General features: G+C 35.4%; 2 long non-coding RNA genes across 2 annotated transcripts in view; one reads left to right on the top strand and one right to left on the bottom strand.

The window, feature by feature from the left end:
• The window catches only part of LOC102153594, a 101,521-nt gene extending 96,759 nt beyond the window's left edge, over positions 1-4,762 (top strand). Inside the window, exon 5 of the long non-coding RNA XR_005385188.1 lies at positions 3,719-4,762. This is a non-coding gene — a long non-coding RNA (uncharacterized LOC102153594). The remainder of the gene's footprint in view (positions 1-3,718) is intronic.
• Positions 1-19,010, bottom strand: part of LOC111094382 — a 400,244-nt gene that overhangs the window by 114,264 nt on the left and 266,970 nt on the right. The gene's annotated exons all lie outside the window — the stretch shown is intronic.

Genomic DNA, 19,010 nt, shown 5'->3' on the forward strand with positions numbered 1-19,010 from the left:
GTTTAAAAGGAGAGGCCAAAGATTCAGAATAGTCAACACAATATTGAACGAGAAGAGCAAAGTTGGAGGACTAACACTACTCAACATCATATCTTATCATAAAAGCTACAGTAATCAAGAAAATGCAGTATTAGTGAAAGAATAGACAAATAGATCGATAGAACAGGGAGCCCCAAAACAAACTCACATAAATATAACCAACTGATCTTTGACAAAGGAACAATGGCAATACAATGGAGCAAAGTTTCTTCAATAAGTAGTAATAGAATAACTGGACATCCACATGCAAAAATGAGTCTAGACACAGACCTTACATCCACAACAATTAACTCAAAATGGATTACAGACCTAAATATAAAATATAAAACTCCTAAAAGGTAACATAGGGAAAACCCTAGAAGACTGGATAGGGTGATGACTTTTTAGATACAGCAGCAAAGACACATGCCATTAAAGAAATAATTAAGATGAACTTCATTAAAATGAAAAACTTCTGCTCTGTGAGAAACAATGTCAAGAGAATGAGAGGAAAAGCTATAGAAAAGGTGAAAATATTTTCAAAACACACATCTGATAAAGAACTGTTACCAAAATATGTAAAGAACCCTTAAAATTCAACAATAAAACAATTAAATTTAAAAAATGGACAGAGATCATAACAGATATTTCACCAAAGATACACAGATGGCAAATAAGCATATGAAAGGATGCTGCACATAATAAGCCATCAGTAAAGTGCAAATTAAAACAATAATGAGATACCAGTACACACCTATTAGAATGACCCAAATCTGGAAGACTGACAACACCAAATGCTGGTGATGATGTGGAACAACGGAAATTCTCATTCACTGCGGGTGGAAATGCAAAATAGTACAGCCGCTATGGAGGATATTTTGGCAGTTTCTTCCAAAACCAAGCATACTCTTACTATACAATCCAACAATTGCACTCTTTGGTATTTACCCAAAGGAGCTAAAAATTCATGTCCACACAAAACCTGCACATAGATATCTATAGCAGCTTTATTCATAATTGCCAAAACTTGGAAGCAACCAAGATGTCCTTCAGTAGGAAAATGGATAAATAAACTGTGGTATATCCAGACAACAGAATATTTTTAGAGCCAAAAGAAATGCACTATCAAGACATGAAAAGACATGGAAGAAATCTAAATATATATTACTAAGTGAAAGTAGTCTATCTGAGAAGGCTACACACTACATAATTCTAAGTATAGGACATTCTGGAGAAAGCAAAATTATGGAGACAATACAAAGAGCAGTTGTACCAGGAGTTGGGGTTGGGGGATGAAGACATAGAAAACAGAGGACTTTTAGGGCAGTGAAAATACGGTGATCCTATATGATATTATAATGATATTATTTCCATAATATCGTACATATGTTTATAATAATATTATACATATCAATACTGATCTGTCCAAACCCACAGAATATCCACCACCAAGAGTGAATTCTCATGTAAACTATGTGCTTTGGGTGATAACGATGTGCCAATGTAGATACATGGGATTGTAATAGATGTACCACTCTGGTGGGGAGTTGTTGATAATGGGGAGGACTATGCGTGTATCAGGGCAGAAGGTATATGGGAATCTCTGTACTTTTCTCCTAATTTTGCTGTGAACCTAACATTGCTCAGAAAGATAGTCTTTAAAAAACAAGCTTACCGATACTTAGGGGAGACAAGGACACAATTCTAACACAGTTTAGTAAGTGCTATAAAAATAATTTTATACCTATAGATTCTGTATCCCAACCTCAATTTTGAACTCCTTAAATGGGTAGTTGTATGTCTATGTTCTTATAAATCCATCAGAAAGTCAGGCTGGTGACAACACTCAATAAATACTGTAAACTAAAGAAGAGAACTACTGAGACCTCATCTAACTATAGTATGACCACAACTACATGAGAGGTTTAAGCCAATCATATCCTGCCTGTGATGGCATCTGGACCAGACAAGGTACAAGAAGTTTATTTACTGATGGGATGGTAGGAATTCCAAACTGAGTGTCCCCATTATCTGTGGAATTGATGTGACCCCATTCAAAGTCACGGCCTGTGCCAATAAACCTCACTGAAGAGTTGGTAGAGTGAATAAAACCTCAGGAACCTGGGATTCACAAAGCCTTAATTTCAACCTCTACAGGGTCAACTCAGTCCCTACAAGACAATAATAAATTGGATAAAATGATGTTTGAGAAGTGTCTCCTCACAGGGTCAGATGGCCCTATAAGACAGGTTGAACCAGCGGTTGGATGTTTTGCCTTTTGAGGCATATTGTGGTTGACTAGGCAAAGAAGAATGATAAGTGGAATCAGTGGGCCTTCTGCTCCCTCACCAAAAAGTCTTCATGGTGACCAGCACTGGGGCCTAGGAGTCACAGCAAAGTTCCTCATTCATCTTTGAGCTCTAGTTTAGCATCTAATACTGAAAGTATGAAATACAGATTATAAAGTGTTGTTATTCCAAAAAAGTTTCACGTAATTTATGAATTGGATCCTTCCCATGAAGTATGATTTGATTAGGCAGCCCAGAATGTTATCCCAGTTTCATGTGTGTAAAAATTTAGGTACAGAGAAGTTAAGTAACAATGCTTATGATCACACACCCGGTGAAGTCTATCGCCAGTATCTGAGACTGAGAGAGGCCTATACCATTCCATATTTTTAAAGGAAGTATAGGAAGAAATGTCAAAACATGTTAAAAGATATGTAATATTTTTAAATGGTTTTAACAGATAAGCATTATTAATACAAGGCATTCAATACAAAATAACTGTGGTGTTCTATGTGACGGAGTGTGTGTGTGAGGAACAGAGAGAATTGTGCATATGTATAGAGTACACTCCAGATAATATGCTTACATGTATAAAGTTGTGGACAGATTTTGGTGGCAACAAACTCTTGTTTACTGTGCAATAGCAATTTCCCCATTCACAGCAATGTTCCCAGTATGAGAAAATAGTGGGAATGAAATGTTGTTGGGCTAGCAGCTTCATAGTATTATTCTCCTTTATTACCAGTTTAGAGATGGAAATGGGACCTGATTGCGGTCAAAGAGACCTTCAGGAAAACTACCTGATTGTTCACAAGAAATATTTCCTTCCTAAAAATGGAAAGCCTCCAAGGAGGTGAAGGCTTTTCTCCCCTTCAGTCTCTTTCCACCTTGGATCATGTCATGTACAGATATGATACGTGGATCTGTGTTGGCCATTTTGAAATAATAAGGTGGCAATACTAAGAACAAAACCAAGTGTTACTGATAGAAGTGTTAAAAGAAAGGAAAGTCTGTATCTGTCCTCAATGACTTTACTGACCCACTAGAACTGCCAGCTTGTGACTATTTTATTAATCTAACAACTTTTTCTAAACCCTTACAAGTTAGTTGGATTTTCTCTTATTCATATTTGAAGGCATCTTAATTACTATTTCCTTCTTTCAATCTTATTCATTATTATACATAAAACTTTTGGAAGAAAATCAACAACGTAGAAATCATAGGCCGGAAGTGCCTGGGTGGGTCAGTTGGTTAAGGGCTGACTGGCTCTTGATTTCAGTTCAGGTCATGATCTCAGGGTCCTGGGATCAAGCCCTGTGGTGGGCTCCACACTCAGCAGGAATCCACTTGAAGAGTCTCTCTCTCTCTCTCTCTCTCTTTCTCTCTATCCCTCTGCCCCTCCCCACACACAGGCCTTCTGTGAATGTGAAGCTGGAGTCAGTTGCCCTTCTTCAACTTCTCTCTGCATAAAAAAAACATGAAAGATCAGACTAGGAGTCCTCAGCATCTGGACACCAGGCCAGTGTGCTCCTGTCACACAGTGTTCTGTGGAACCACCACAAGGGTTATCTGATCTTCCTATCACTTAAAGAATCCATAATCTTGTATGGTATCTGCCTCTCCCAACAACAACATGAATTCAAAGATAAAAGTCAACTTCATTATGACAAGAATTTCTAGATACAAATAGGTGGTACTGAAAATAATTTGAAGATCAGCAGAGGAAGTTCAATAAAGCAGAATGAGTTTTCCTTAGTGACTGAAAATGCAAGAAACATAAACAATAAAGCACTTCAAAGGTACCTAGAAAGTATGCGCATTTTGTGACTCCTTTCTTCTCAGGATCTCAGAATGATTATGTAAAGAACATTGATCTTTGTATCGGACTTAGGTATTACACACGTGTGAGCAAGAGGAAGAGAAGCCCATTCACTGTCCTGCTCTCCATTCACTTTGTGTGTGGTATGTGGGTGTACTTAAACAGCATGCCTATTTATGTTCAATCACATATGGATGCTATATATGAATTAGGTATCTATAATGCAGATATTTTAAATATTTGTTTACCACCAACTGCTTGACTGGGACTTCCATGAATAGAATAAAAGATGTATGCATTAAATATATGTGTAGATGCATGAGTATCTGGTACAATTTAATAGTATTTCTTTTTATGGACCAAAAGGGAAAAAAGAAAATAAATATCTTACATAAATTTTGCCCATTTCTATTCCCCCCGCCCCCAATGAAACAACATGCTAAATGCACAATAAATTTCATTTTTAAGGAAGGACAGGAAATTATGCAAGGAAAGGAGACACCCCAAGTTTTTAAAAAACTGTCAGTGAGAAAATGTTGCTCATTCTTTTTGTAGAAAATATCTGCACGTTTATTTTAAGTCCAATATAAATGTAAATATTTTAAACAAACAAAAACATGCCAGGGATAACAATAGACTATTTCTGAGTTGGGAAGAAAAAAAGCTTGCCAGGAGTAGAATGTATATTTTTAAGCATACTGCTTCAAAAAGCAGGATGTCGGGATGTTGCATCTTTAATTTTTCTGTTAATTATGGATTGAGCATTGTTGTGAATCTTGTCCTCAAAACCGAGCTCAGAAAATAAGAGCAGATGCTCATCCCCAGGTCTGGCTCATATGGGAATTGAACGGAACATATTGGTTTATAATTAATGTAATTTGTTGGATTATCTTTTGTGAAGGAGCGAAGGTAAACAACCTTGCAGCATTGTGGTAATATCTTTGGAGCTTGGAGCTTCTATAGTTATGGAAGAAAAAAAAAAAAGAATGAGAAAGAAAAAAGCTCTTCCTGTTAGATTACAGGGAATTTTGAAATGTCTGTCACATTGAAACATACTTTAATTAATTCAAAGGAAAGAATTAGGTGAGAGACCCTAAAGCTAATTACAAATAGTGTGTAAAATGGAAGCCATTGGTTTCCCAAAAGGGAATTTTGATAAGCTGAATTCTCTTTTCTATTTGCTTTAATTTTATTGTGCAGTAGGGAAATGGAAGGGAAACATTTTCCCTTCTCTCTAAACAGGAAATTGGGCACAGCACAAAATTCATTGATTTGAATATTTACCCTTTTGGGGGCACTGTGTTATTCATACAAAATATACAACGACTTTTTTCCAAGAAGGTCAGGGCACTTTGCATATCTCACCTTTGTTTTTTTTCTCCATACCCCTCAGAGGTATAGATGCTATCTTCACTTTGAATAAACTCATTCATGAAGAAAGGAGAGTAACCATAAGCCTTTTCCACACACAATCAAGCGGGTAGGATAAATGCCCTTTGGTGTGACGTTTTCCACTCATAAAACATTTCCTTTGCTTCATGCAGGTCATGGGAGCAAAGTATAACTTTTGGTCTTTGACAATCTTTGACTATCCAGTTTTGCTACTGCATTGTCTGTATTTTCTTTTTGATATTTTTCTCTTCATTGTGTGCTATTTTAAAAATTGGGTTTCTTAGCTTCTAATATAGAGTTTGAAACCTCTGTCACCTATCTATGATAAAAAGGGTAAAACTGTATTTTAATTGACCATTCACTTTTTTCATATTTTCTTTCATTTGATGGTTAAAATCAATTATACTTTTTAATATCTGTTAACTAGAAACATAGTTTAGAATATCAGAGGCCCAGAATCTGGCAGTAATGGGGGGCGGGGGGAGAGAGGGAGGGAGTGAGGATATTTAAAATTGTATTTAAAAGCAAATGTTAAAAAAATAAAAATAAAAATAAAAGCAAATGTGCATTCTTTTTTAAACAGTTATATAAATAATGTTAATATTATTTTTATTGTCTGAAATGAATTCTTAGATTTTCTTTAGGAATTATTTTCTTTGGAGGCCTTTCCAGATTACCCTTTCCCCAAAGAATGATTTAACTTCATGTTCATAGTTTTCTGGACTACTCGCTATAAGTCAAGAGCAGGGCAAGGTGAAAGTCTTTGGTTAATTAATTCACAAATATTTATTATCTGTTGAAAACTCATCCACATATGAGTGCTGAGAGGTGTAGAGTGGGATTGTTGGGGAAGATCTCTACTTGTACTTTGAAAGATAAATGACATGAAACAACCGTTACTGATAAAAGATGATGCATAATTAAATTGTGTAGCATATACTTTGCTCAACTATAGATGGCCAGAAAAGAAGAGAAGTCCTAGGGCTGGAATCATCAAGGTCAAACACGAGTGAATTGCCTAGGTTAGCATTAACCCTGGCCAGGTACTGCGCTAGATGCCTTTATATAGATTCTCATTCAATCCAGTCTCTTTTTAAGTAGGGCATTTTATCTTCATGCTACAGAGAAGAAAACAACAGACAAATAAATTCAGCAACCCTTCCAAAGTAATACCACCAATCAATGGTATATCTGGTTTTGCGCCCTGATTCTTCGACAGTGCTACATGGTGACTGACAGACTAGATAGAAAGGAAAAGAGAAATGAATTAAAAATCATCCAATAAAAGGGCAGAAGTGAGTAAATGAAAAAAGGACTAATAGAGTGCCATTTTACTAAAGACAAAGAAGTACTGCGTTTCGAGAAGGAAATATAGTGAATAGTGTCAAAAACTGCAAACAGGTCAAGGAGACTGCATTTGTCATTGTGTTTGGCAACAAAGATGGTGATTTTTGAAAGAGTTTCTTCAGTGAGCATGATAAAAATCATGTTTCAGAGGTAAAGACTGAAGTAATAATGGGGAAGCAGCATAGGTAGATGTCTGTGATAAATATAAAGCAGACAAATTGACTGGAAGAAAGAGTGGCAGTAAGGTCAAGTAAAGGCTTCCCTTAAGATGGAGAGATGTGAATTACAAAACTAAAGGAAGGAGAAGTGGAATGGAGAAGAACGGGACAAGCGTGGGGCAAGATACCTCAATCAAGTTTGTACCAGGGGAGGGGTTAGCACTTTGAAGACTCTTCTTCAGAGACTGGGGAAATTTGAAGAGATATCTGCAGTGATAAAGGAAAACAGAATGAGATGAAGATGACAAGCAATGAAAGATAGCCTTGATCTTTTTATTTTAAGAACAAGGTAAGCTCACTAGCTGAGAAAAGGAGCAGTGAAAGTGTTGAAGGCTAGAGGAGAAACAAAGTCTGTTGCAGCTGAAATGGGAATGATGAAAATCCTCCTTTGATAGGATCATCTACATAAACCTAACTGCTTATAAGGTATCTTCCTTCCTGATCAAATAAAAATGATGATTTGGCTGTTATAAATCCCCAAAGGACTTCAGGACAATCTGGATGGCATGAAATGGCACGGTCTTCAGTGGAAAAAAAAAAAAAAAAGAAAAGAAAGAAAGAAAAAAAAGTGGACAGATTGACCAATATAGAAATTCTGGCCCTTGTCCAACATTACAGCATGTCATTGGCAAAAATTGGAAGTATGAGCCAGATCTCAATTCAATTCTATTTCTGCTACACTCCAATGTTTCTCATATAACATAGGTATTTATATATATGATTTAAAAAAAAAGCCCTGGATTGAAAAACTATATTGTAAAAAAATAAATGGTAATAAGCATACCTGGTTTAGAGAAGCTTGACTAGATCCTTTATTTCATTTTAAGGAAGTAAATAGTTTTTTTTTACTTATCAAAAATTTTATGAGCTTATTTGCAAATATAAATAAAGAGAGAACTACTGACCTCTTATCCCTCCAGACTTGGATTCATATTTTTAAACCACTCAATGCTATTCAATCTGAACTTTTTGGCTGAGAACTATCCATAGATGATAAAAACTAAACAGTAAACAGCGACTAGGCAAACAAGTAAAGTGCGCCAAGTTTATTTTTGGAGATTCTCTTCTCATGCTCTTGTGCATGTCAAATGGCCAGGAACTCAATTTTGTTCTCAGATTCTCAAATAATTGTCCACCTACATATCACCCCCATGTTCCCAAAGACTAATGAATACAAGGAGGATGCTCCAAGGAAATCACACTTCATTATCATTTTTGTTTCGGCACCAAATCCTATTCACAATCAATTATTTAAATGAAATGTCTTAGACTTCACGTTTTGGCTTTTATTCAAACCAATAATAATAATAATAATAAGCAAAAAAAATTCACACCATAAATAATGTTGAAAGACAAAGTCTTGGGGTAAAATAATCTCTGTAACTGATTTACCAAAGCCTAATAACTACAATGACTCTTTAAAACTCAGTATGAGTAATGATAAAAATCCCAACAGAGGGATCCCTGGGTGGCGCAGCAGTTTGGCGCCTGCCTTTGGCCCAGGGCGCGATCCCGGAGACCAGGGATCGAATCCCACATTGGGCTCCTGGTGCATGGAGCCTGCTTCTCCCTCTGCCTGTGTCTCTGCCTCTCTCTCTCTCTGTGACTATCATAAATAAATAAAAAAAAATTAAAAAAAAATCCCAACAGAAATTAGTTAAACATATGAAAAGCAAGTAAAAAATGAGAAATATAAGAGATTAAAAAACATCATGTGGTCATCTTCACTATTAAAATGCAAGTAAAAAAGCAATGAATTATCACTTTGGGAGATTATCAATTCTCAGTAAAATGCTAATAATTTATTCAATGTTGGTAAAGGTGAGGAAAATCATATTTTCATACATTGCTAGTAGGAATGTCATTCAAGGGACACCTGGGTGGCTCAGTTGGCTAAGCGTCTCCCTTCGGCTCAAGTCATGATATCAGGGTCCTGGAATCCAGTACCAAATGGAGCTCCTTGCTCACCAGGGAGCCTGCCTCTCTCCCCACCTGCTTCTCCCCCACCCTTTGCCTGCCACTCCTGCTGCTTATGCTCGCTCTCTGATAGATAGATAGATGATGATGATAGATAGATAGATAGATAGATAGATAGATAGATAGATAGATAGATTCCTCAAAAAAAAAAAAAAAAGGAATGTCATTCAATCCTAAGGTAGGCAGCTTGGGATATATCAAAAGTATGCATATCTTTTACCCAATAGTTTCTCTCTTAAGTATTCCACGGGAAGAGATCAGTCACACACAAACATGGAAAAAGCATAGGCACAAGAAAATTTATCACAGTAGAGTTTAATGATAGGAAAATCTCAGAAGAGCCTAATTATCAATCAAGAGAAATTAAGTTGTTTTAATGTATCCATACAATGGAATTATTTTTCTTTTAAAAGGATTATGTAAAAAAATAAAATAAATAAAATAAAATAAAATAAAATAAAATAAAATAAAATAAATAATAAAATAAAATAAAATAAAATAAAATAAAATAAAATAAAATAAAATAAAATAAAAGGATTATGTATAGGAACCCCTGGCTGGCTCAGCATTTGAGCACCTGCCTTTGGCTAAGGGCATGATCCCGGAATCCTAGGATTGAGTCCCACACCAGGCTTCTTGCAAGGAGCCTGCTTCTCTCTCTGTGTGTGTGTGTGTGTGTGTGTGTGTGTGTGTCTCTTTCATGAATAAATAAAATCTTAAATAAATAAATAAGGTAGATGTAATATGAAAAGTTCTTTTTACTTTTTTTTAAGTGAAAAAATGTATGAGAGCCACATATTATATAGTATACTCATGTGTATGAAGTTTTAGGTTCACTCTTAAAGAGACATCTGGAAGGACATTCACAAAATGTTGTCTGGGTTTTCTTAAAGACAGTGGGATTTAAAGTGTATCTTTTAGTATCTTCAATATGCCTTCCCTATTGCTTAATTTTTTGACTATTTATTATCTTTATAATAAAGTTAAATAACAAACACTTCAGATAGAATATTAATGTTTAAAACTGGAAGGAAACACATGTATCTTCTGTTTCATCATTTTCAACTATAGCTAATAAAATAGGTCCAGAGACATGAAATATTTTAGCCAGTATCTATGATAGTTTCCTAACTTTCTCATATATATACTTCAACTTCTCTACCATATCAACTGAACAGGAGTAAAATATGCGCAGCAAAGTAACTTTCTGAGGCATTTGGAGGTTGGTGAAAGAGAGTCTTTATTTATATACTTCTAATGCAGTTTAACACATTAACTTCTCTCTAGTTGAAAAAGAAAGAGTAGGCCAAAATTAACTCAAGGAAGGTGCATTGGAATACTGAAACCACAAAAGCTATCAAAGATTCTGAAAACTCTTCAAGTTTATATTTGTTTGTGTTTTTTTTTTTTTTTTTTTTTTTAGGAAAGCTTCTTTTTAGGCAAGGTAAACATGTTTATATTTCACAAAGTCTTGAATTATGCTACAGCAACAGCAATGGGTTTTGTAACCTGAATGCTAGTCTTCATGTCATAAATGGACTACATTTTCAGCTTAAAGGTGTGTTTCTCTAATGAGTCACAAATGCAACTGCTATAATAATAGTTTCATGCCTTAGTCAAAAGAAAACTGTTCGGTCAAAGAGAATGAGAAGCTTATCGCAGATTGATGGCTTTCTGATAGGAGATATTAAAATTTTCATATCCTTATAAATTAAGAAATACTAGACTGAAGTGACCAGATGTTCGGCTTCCTTTCTAGAATTTCAAATATATATGTGTGTGCATGCACACAACAGAAACCATTCCTCTGAAGAGCAGGGATTTCTCATCAGAAAATGCATGTCTTCTTATTGTCATTGGCCTTCATTTATTATCCATAATGCTTACTTCAACATCTTGCATTTTATGTCTTCTTTTTTATACAGGCTACCCAGATTTCAGGAGGCATCCTGAAAGAAAGAGAACTGTCTTTCCACCACCCTCCCCCTCCGCCCGGAGCTTAGACTGAGTGCCTAGAAAATGCTAAGTAAAATTTTAAGGAAACCATCCATGAAACCTCAAAAGAGTTTTAAGACAGCTAATTTTTCTGCATTTGTAGTCTAGATGTCAAAGAATTCTTCCAAGTAGATGAAAGTATGAAATTGGTGGCAAGGTTAATCCCTGTCTTTTCCTTTCATGACTTTCACATGTCTGTCCTCTAAAATTACTGATACCACAGTATCAGGAGAAAGAGAACATTTTTCAGAAATAAAACCACGATATGATTCAAATAAGAATTCTAAGACTCAATAGTATAGCACTATGTGAGGCCCTTGTGAGTCTACATGACTGTATTAGGAAATATATTTAAGGACTGTTTTAATAATAAGCTCATAACCTTTTTTTAAAAAATTCAGAAATAGGTGCTTTTTTTTTCCAAATTAAAAAATAACCCATATTATTAAGGCAAACCTTACCCCCCAAAGCATCTTATTTTTTCTCTCATTGCTATTTTATTTCAAGCCCTCTTCTGATCCACCACCAAACTTTTATTTGTCAAATTTTGTCAGAAAGTAAATGAAAAACAAACTGTTCTTGGCTGAGACCAAGAATTCTTGGCAATTAGCATAACAAAAATAAATTCACCTTACACTGATTTACACTCTACCATAATACAGCTACAGACTATTTTTCTTATATTGTTATTCTCTTTTGAAATGTATCTCTGGTAAGATGCAAAAGCACATTATTTTATCTTTATTTATATAGCTATAGGCTGTTTAAACTTTCTGACCCATAAAGCTGCATTCCAGAAATAGAAGTCTGGTCTAGCCTGGCTGCCCTCTTAAGGTTGATTGATTTGAGGATGAAGAAATATCTTCTCTGAAAACCATACCAAACCAGTCCCTGTTTTATGGGCCCAGTTCACCTCTTACAATTTCTTAACATTCACATTAAAACGGGAGGCTTCTGGGCCTACTCTTCTCAAATACAAATATCCTTGGAAAAGTTAATATATAAAACTGTTGTCATCTTAGAACAGATTAGAAAAGCAAATTATTCCTATGTGAAAGCTAGCTGAGCATAAAACCCTTATGAGTTGGGATATAAAATTCTCATGTGAGGTGGTGGAAAGGAATGGGCACCTAGACACTCATTAAGCAATAAGAAGGCTATATGGGAACCAAGAAACTAAGATCAGTGTGATTCTGGCGGAGTGGAAAGCAGATACGAATCTATCTGTGAGACTGATATATATTAGGGGCTCATCTAGCCACATTTCTTCCAGTTTTTCAATAGGGGGGGTAATACTGCCCTCTCCTATCTGCCACCAAAAGTAGGAGAAAATAGAGAGGGGGTACTTCCTTAAGTACAAACTAACCAGATGGTCACAACACAGTGTCATTGAAATATATGTCAAAGCACCCTAACAAAAATAATATCTTCTCCACTGTTGGGAGATCAATGTAGAATTTCCCATTTTTCTCTTGTTGCAATGTGCAGAGACTACTTTCGCTCTCTGTTTCCCATGAGCTAAGGGGTCTGGCATGTGTCTGATTTGCTTAAGGAGGAAGAATGGAGCTCACCGTCTCTTCAATAGTAGAAGAAAAAATGATGAGGTACTGGGTTATTGAGAGTAAGGTAAGAGTTTTCAAGATGAGAAGATGGAAGACTGATGGAAACAACAACCAGAGGGAAGAACATAAAAGGAGGAGGAGAGGAAAGGAAGAAAGAGATAAGAAGAATCACAGGCCAGGGAAGATGGTGGAAACATTTAAGACATTTACTGCTTTTAGAATTTTGCTTACATTAAGTCTCTTAACACTTTTTAAATGGACTCTTTGCATTTAAACAAGCAGCATATACAAAATAAAGAAACCAAGGAAAGAGACTTAGTAAAATCAACTTGTCAGGGTCAGTTAGGAGACAGGAATAACACCAGTTATTTGGAGAGAGAGAATTTAATATAAATAAGCGTTAACTAGTTATAAAGCTGTTAACTAAATAAGTAAAAGAGTAGAAAGGGAACACCAAGGTGTTATGGAGGTAACAACTGCAGGAGGAAGCTACCCTGCCTTGGGCTAAAGAATACAAAAGACAGGGGGTTAGAATGATTAAAATTTAGAAGATCGGAAGAGAGGCCCTTAGAACTAAAATTCAGACTTCTGAGGAAGGGGATTGCAAGGGTGATGCTGGTGCCTCTAAATGTCTAAATGTCTACTGGTTGGTTCTACAGGTGTTGGATAAACTGCAAATTGTATTCACGTGTTGCTATGGGAAGGCACTGCTACTGCTGAGATGCAGAAGTGTTACTGAAGTGATGCTCACAAGAACAGCAGAAAAGAAGCCAGTAAGAACTGGATGTGCCCTGGATTAATAGGATGCAAAGAGGGAGCAGCTTCTCTTCTTTGTTTAGCACCCCCTACTGGCTGAGCCTAACAAAGATCCAGCCAGTGAAGCAAAAATGTGGTTTGCAAAGTCCCTGTCCCTCAAAATGAAGTACAGAAAAGTGGACTTAAAGATAAGAGGCAGTAGTAGCTTAAGTAGTAGCTTAAGTAGTAGTAGCTTAAGAATTGGCACACAAATTTTTAAAAAATTATTCTCCAAATGCTTTTCATTGCTTGATTTTGAAGAGATTTGATCAAAATCAGAAAATAAGAAAGGCTGAAACCATATTCTTCACTTTGGTTATAACCTCTTTTAAATAAACCACATTATGGAAAGCCTAGATCTATTTTTTAAATAATAAAATTATTTAATTGATAGAAAATTGTTATGGGACTCTGCTCATTCTACACGTCTTACTTGGTAAATATTTATTGAATATTGAATGTATATCAGAAATTGTTCTAGGTATTGAAATACATCAGGAAATAAGAAAGACAATATCCTTTGCCTCAGAGAATATGATTCTTTGTATAGAAGATTTATATCAACAGAAAAAATCAATTGCAAATGTTTTATGAAGAATAGATCTGGTACAATGTGAAACACTTGTATTGACAATTAGAGCAGGAGATACATTTAAAGATGTAGTGAGATTCTGGAACCTTATCTATAGGTCTACCCATTTTTCCTGCCTACTTTCAGATGTATTTCCCTTAAATTCTTCCTGCATCTCTAAGTAAAATTAGAGAAGTATTATATGTGATCCAAAGTTCTATGAATCCTGCCACTGAAATAATTCACACCCAGCAGCCACATCATAAAACCCATAGAACTTTCCTCTTTTAGCATCTATTACTCCATAAAATGTAAGGATAGTTTAGTGTGAATAAAAGAAGGAGGGAAATACAGGCTTGATTTTTGAATAATGTTTGACTAATATGCTTCCTTTAAATAGTGATATATGTATCTTTGTATCACAGAGCAATAGTTTATAAACTCAACTTCAGCTTAACCCATTTAAAATCCCTCTCTGTAACTCTATGCCAATTAAAAGAATTGCTCTGATTTATGCTGAGATCATGTAGTGTTTTTTTGGAACCACTATCATCTTATTAAATGTATCTGCCTCCCACACTTGTGCAGATACTCAGAGAAATCTCTAAAGGCTCTATACAGCAAACTTGAAGTGTGACCCCTCTCACTTACAAAAAAAAAAAAAAAAGGAAAAACAAAACAAAACAAAAAAAAGCCCCAAATTTTCTCATTGACCATACAGAATCTAAAATACAAGTGTTATTTAACATCTTAATATTTTAAGAAAAGGTATGATCCTCAAGATCTTAGAAATAGTGGATTCACTGCCATCAGAAATATTCTAACTTCAACACAAACCTTTCATAGTGAGTAGCCCAGAGCTTTGTTTACAAAGTAGGTGCTCATACTATGATTTTCTGGCCATAGGTGTCATTTTTAATAGTAAATGAACAAAGAAATTCAGTATCCCTGAGCAAATTTGTTTAACTGCCGTTACACTCAAGATGTTCTTACAGTTCTCCAAAGTTAATCTCTCACTTTTCTAGGTCTCTCTCAACTTAAGTCAGACTTCTTTTCTTAAAAAAAAAAAAAAAAAAAAAAGAATTATTTTAATTCTCCTGTTCTTCTGTTACTAAGCGAGAAGATCTGAAATGTCACTCAATGGTAGGAGAAAAGAAGTTTGCCCATCCTCTTACACCCTTGTTTTCTAACCATATTTCCCAAGAAGGTTGATCTCAGCTTTTTATGGTAAGACATATAGCTTAACATGCCATCCAACTGTCTATATGATGAAATAAATAGTAGTCTGTGTACAAAGACTTCATAACCTAGCTTAAGCCAACTGTTCAGAACAGACCTCAATCCCTTCTCCGTATAACTTCTGCATGTCCTCTCATCCAGAGCCACCAAATTCTAATCTTCTCCCATTTCCCTTTGGCAATGGCATCTCAATACTAGCTACTGATTGCAAAGTGTTGATCAAGACGGAAAATGTTAATATTGGGTACCTTTCCACCTGGTGTGTAGTGCCACTGGAGTGATAAAGGTCAGAGCTTTTCTTGTTGTAGAAAATTCTATTTCGAGACCATCAGTAGTGATTGAGAATTTCACAAGTCCTGCCAAATCCTTTTCCTTTTGGCTATCACTGACTTTGCTTTCTCCAGCTGTCAGCCATAGCCTATTAAATGCAAACAACTTTAAAGTAACATTTTTCCCCTGACACAAAACAAGGCAAGCTGGGTTTCTGAGAGAAGCATAAAGCCTTAGTTAGGGCTCTGCCTTTGAATCATTTTAGATTTTCATGAAAAAAGAAAAAAAAAAAAAAAAAGCATTGGCTAGCCATTGTCTTTTTAAAGCATTTGATCTTTCATCCTAGGATTGGGTGGGAAAGTCTTTACATTATAATACTAATAAGGAAAAAGAATGCTTCCTGAGAATGAAACCCTGTCAAATTTTATGTTTTGTTTTCTAGTCACAAGGGTGGACTGCCTATTCTAGGAGTAGTTGGAAAGTGGGAAGCAGAGGAACTTGAAAGAAAAACAGATTTAAAGTCCTGTTCAGTAGGCAATATTATTAAAAATAAAATCCTTTTGTAGCCTGTCATCTTGATGTTATGAAACCCAGTAGCATGTTTTTTCTCCCTTTCAAATGAATTTTGTTTTTAATAAGCTTGGCTAAAAGTATAAATGCTTTTGGCGAGGTCAACTTGAACTTGTGGCTTTTCTTAGCCATTGGGGTCTACACCTCAGAGAGTTTTCTGTTTTTACTGGAAGTTTAAATTTTGTTGACTGAACTGGCAGTTTCTTTGTGAGAGCACTTGAGTCCTTTAATGTTTTCTTTTTTGGTCTCTTTTGCTGTTTAAAAGAATGACTTGAGGATAAATTTGGTGCCTTGGATAGATAAATAAATCTGACAAAATTATAAATGACTCAGTTAACTAGAGCAGGAAGGGGAAAATAATAGTGAATTAATTTTAAAAAGAAAACACACCCCTCAGTAAAATGCATGAAACCCTAACAAAGACAAATGCCACTCAAAAAAAGTTCAATATTTTAAGGAAAGGAAATAGTCAATTCTTCCTAGTATGGAAAAACAACCAAAAAAAAAAAAAAGACCTCTAAAAAATTAATATGATATCTTCACATGTAGTATATAAATATTACCTTGTACCTTATGTTACATATTTGTTAATTTTGTACTTTCTTTTTTTTTTAGATTTGTATTTATTTATTCACGAGAGAGGCAGAGACATAGGCAGAGGGAGAAGCAGGCTCCCTGCAGGGAGCCTGATGTGGGACTGGATCCCAGGACCCCAGGCTCATGCCCTGAGCCAAAAGCAGAAGCTCAACTACTGAGCCACCCAGGTGCCCCAATTTTGTACCTTATATCAAAATAGTTTTATTTACGTAATGAGTCTATTTTAGTATGTTAATATAATAGATGTATAATTTTAATATTTTTATTAAAAATTCAATATTAGCAAATTAGCACACTTATTTGTAATTCTAAAAAGGATGAGTCACAGAGACCATAACTTGACTGTGAACTACACAGTTGATTCTACAGATATAGACTGGCTGAGAAAATCAGGCACTGACTATGAGAAAATAAGAATGTTTGTCCAATGCACAGAACACACCAGAGCTCATCAAATAGATGTGTATTCTTAGGGATGGTTACATCCACTGTCTGAGAAAAAGTGATGTAGGATGTATAATTGGTTGGCCTCCTTCTGTGCCTTCCCCAATGAGGAGAATCTTTCAAAAAATAGACAAAAGTCCCTTACTTTTATTTAACTCATAATTTTACCTCAGGATGATTCATTTTTTGCAAATATTATAAGGCTTGGGTGTTCATGTTATTCAGCATTTCCTGTAGGCCAGCCTTAGTAACCACATTAGTTTGCTCCATTTCTACATTCTGCATAACAAGGAGTCACCATATATAGTAATCATGTGTTATCCATTTTTAAAGAATATCTGAATATTATTTAAAGGAAAAGCATTTTCTTAATGGCTCAAAAGACATTAAATACTTTAGTGTATGGGATAATGCAGATGGTTTTTAACACATGTACTATATATATGGGACCATACATAAAAGGGGGCTAGATGGATTATTAAAATTTTGAGTTAACTTTTAGATATACATAAGCAAGATCAAATTGATATGGTTTTCTGACCTTTAACATGAGAATAATAATATTTACCTCATGAGGACTTTTGGAAATGTGTTAACATACATAAAGAACTTAGAATATCTGGTATATATGGCAGATGTTTAGAAAATATGGATTCAGAAAGTATTGATTCTTTTCTCCTTTCTGAGGAGATAGCATATTCTACAAGAAACAGTATAAATTTTGTGGGTGTGGAGGATGGGGGGGGGGGCGGTTGGGAGGATTAATGATACTCTGCTTGGATTGTATGTCTAGTCCAACACCTAAAAATCCATAAAATTGGCCAAGTTCTTAACTTCTTAAAGGTTCAGATGCCTCAGGTGTAAAATATATTTCCTCATCCTCCTAGGCTATATATGAGGATTATACAAGATCGTAGTACCTATCTGAGGCATAGCAGGCGATCATTAATCTCCTCTCATAGCTTAGTTCTGAAACAAGAATGATAAGATCAACTAAAATAAGTATATACACACAAAAAGTTGTCTGAGGTCATTTATAACTCTTCATTTAGTTATTTTGGCTTCTTGATGAACCTTTAATATGATTATTATGTTGTTTTGGACTCTCTGTACATAGCTCCAAGATTAAGGAATAAGCTCTGGTGTCAAGTAGACCCGAGTTTAAATTTCCATACTGCCACCCAGTATATCTCTTCTAGTTTTGAAGTGTTATATTGTATTTCAAGTCTTTTGTACATTACCCTTGAAATTTTAACAAGTCTTCTGCAGTTAAAATGTAAATTTAAAATATCAACACCAGCAAAAGACCCAGTGCTATATTCCAGAAGACTGTGAGAGTTTCCTTCAGAAAGTGGATGAAATCAGGTTTAGAGCATCAAGAATTTATCATCTGAGGGGTTCCTGGGTGGCTTACTCAGTTGGGTATCTGTCTTCAGCTCAGGTCATGATCCCAGGGTCCTGGTATCGAGCCCCATATCGGGTTCCCTTTTCAGAGGGCAGCTTGCTTCTCCCTCTCCCTCTCCCCATGCTCATGCTCTCTCAAATAAATAAATAAAATTTCAAAAAAATATCACCTGGTATAATCAATTGTTAGGATTGTAAGCCTTCTATGATGCCACCCCAAAATCCTTGCCTCTAGGTATCCCTATCTTTTTTGATCTCCCTTTTGAGCATGTTGATTGAAATAGTAATTTACTTCTGACAAAATATGGCAAAAGTGATTCATATCACTTCTGAGACTGGGTTATAAAAGAGGGTGACATCCATTTCCCACCACCATCTCATTCTCCACAGCCTTGTGAGCTAGAGGGTCCAGCCTAAGAGACCTGAATTCCTGACTCTCAGAAACTGTGAAAAAATAAATGAGCTTTCTTTAAAACACTAAGTTTTGGGATAATTTGCTATTAG

This window comes from Canis lupus, chromosome 37 (assembly GCF_011100685.1).
Source record: "Canis lupus familiaris isolate Mischka breed German Shepherd chromosome 37, alternate assembly UU_Cfam_GSD_1.0, whole genome shotgun sequence".
Lineage (NCBI taxonomy): Eukaryota > Metazoa > Chordata > Mammalia > Carnivora > Canidae > Canis > Canis lupus.